Genomic DNA, 2,414 nt, shown 5'->3' on the forward strand with positions numbered 1-2,414 from the left:
TTTGAATGAATTACCTTCCAGTTCAAAATGCTCCACTTAAGCTTGAAATGAGTAAACTGTACTCTGCTTTTTGAAGTTTTCCCTTCATGTTAATGGTCTACAAGAGCTAAACATCCCATAATTCTCTCCGGACTAAGGGGCGATACATCTCTAAGCTGTTGATCAATCAAAACGGAGCTGGCCAGCTAACCAATCAGAGCAGACTGGGCTCTGGTTTCAGACAGAGGGTGAAAAGAGGTGCTGCAGCACAGCCAGTATGAGAAGAATAAAGAGCTTTTTGAACATTAAAGCATGGAGACATGTAGAGACACTACATACTGATATACACCTGAACATCAGCAGGAGAGGACTCTTTAAAGTAGAGACACTACATACTGATATACACCTGAACATCAGCAGGAGAGGACTCTTTAAAGTAGAGACACTACATACTGATATACACCTGAACATCAGCAGGAGAGGACTCTTTAAAGTAGATACACTACATACTGATATACACCTGAACATCAGCAGGAGAGGACTCTTTAAAGTAGAGACACTACATACTGATATACACCTGAACATCAGCAGGAGAGGACTCTTTAAAGTAGATACACTACATACTGATATACACCTGAACATCAGCAGGAGAGGACTCTTTAAAGTAGAGACACTACATACTGATATACACCTGAACATCAGCAGGAGAGGACTCTTTAAAGTAGAGACACTACATACTGATATACACCTGAACATCAGCAGGAGAGGACTCTTTAAAGTAGAGACACTACATACTGATAAGAACCTGAAAACGAGTAGAATAGGTCCCCTTTAAAGTGCTTTTATACATGCAAGTTCACTCAGGTTCGGCCATCTGCTCCACGAAACGAACATTCACACATTTGGCCACTGGGAGCAACTTTTTGCTCAAGGATACCTCGACATGTTGACTGCAGGGGCTGGGGATCGAACCCTCAACCTCGACCACTCTACCACAGACACAGTCCATTATTCGTCTCGATCTCTTGCTGTTATGTTGCACATCATTATCACATGTATTCATCAGGGTTATCTCAGCATGGAGACAACCAGAAATGTAATTTGATGTGTTTCCACAGGATTTCCAACAAATACTTAATAAAACATTGGTATCGTTCTGTCTTTGTTCCTGCTGTCAAACCCTTTTCGAGCACACTGGTTGTGCAGGTTTTGGCGAGGCGTGGAGAGGAGGGAGAGGAGCTGTGGGACTGGAGCCTGTTCTGCTGAGGCAGTCGGCTGCCAGTCCATCTGGTAGAGATGGAGAGCGCTCCAGTTGTCACAAACATTCTGCATCTCTGCCTGAGCCCTCTGACAAACACTGAGGAAGGAGGGGTGGAAAACAAGATGATGAGTGGAAAGATACGTGATGTAATCAATCAACTTTATTCATGCAACACAATGTGCTTCACAACAAATTATAATAAATATAAAATTAAAAAAATAAATACATTTTAAGTTGAAACATTTTAAAATAGAATTTTTTTTTTTATGTAAATATTAACACATTTAAAAATGAATAATGATAATGTCTAAAATACAATACTACCTATCCTTTCAAAGGTAATGAAAACCAAGAAACACACTTTGTGATTAATAAAAACAGTCAATAAACACAGGACTGAAAAAAACAAGAATAAAATAAGAATACAAATAAATACAATATAATAATAATAACAAAAATGAATAAATAAATATACATTTGAAATCCATATTTAAGAGACAGAAGTAAAAGGCAGAACAAAAGAAAGCTTAACGGTGAGTTGTTCCTTCCTCACTGTCGGCTCGTGAAGCGAAGCGTGGGAGTGGAATGAGAGAAAACTTCGGCCCAGGTTCACGTCTAATTTCTCTTGGTTATTTGGCCTTTCCGATGGTGAAGCTTTCAATCTGGGAAGCCTTCGGGGGGTCCGGATTATCTCTTTCGTTTGGAGAAAATGAGCTGAGCTGGAGGCTACATTACCTCCCCGCCTTCTGTGAGCTCATCCCACACCGCCATTAGCTCGATAAAGCCATTTGGAGATGCACAGTGGAGTGTCTGCGTGTTCATCAGCGAGTGCCTGGCATTCCTTCAGTCAATTATCAGCAGAACTGTCTCTGTGTGATAATTCACGCCTCGGGCTCAGGATGGGTATACGAGCGACATTTTGATGGAGTTTTTTAGTAGAGATTTCAAACTACTATTCTGTCATCACTGCTCCATACTCACATTCCAGCTTGAGTGATACAGTGCATTATTTAAATGAGCTGCTACTTACATACAGCATGTGCTTAGGTTAAAGAAAGTGTGTTTAAAGGGGCCCTATTCTGCTCATTTTCAGGATCATATTAGTATGTAGTGTCTCTACTGGGACATGTCTCCGTGCTTTAATGTTCAAAAAGCTCTTTATTGTTCTCATACT

Source organism: Notothenia coriiceps, unplaced genomic scaffold (assembly GCF_000735185.1).
Source record: "Notothenia coriiceps isolate Sejong01 unplaced genomic scaffold, NC01 NC01_scaffold00014303, whole genome shotgun sequence".
NCBI lineage: Eukaryota > Metazoa > Chordata > Actinopteri > Perciformes > Nototheniidae > Notothenia > Notothenia coriiceps.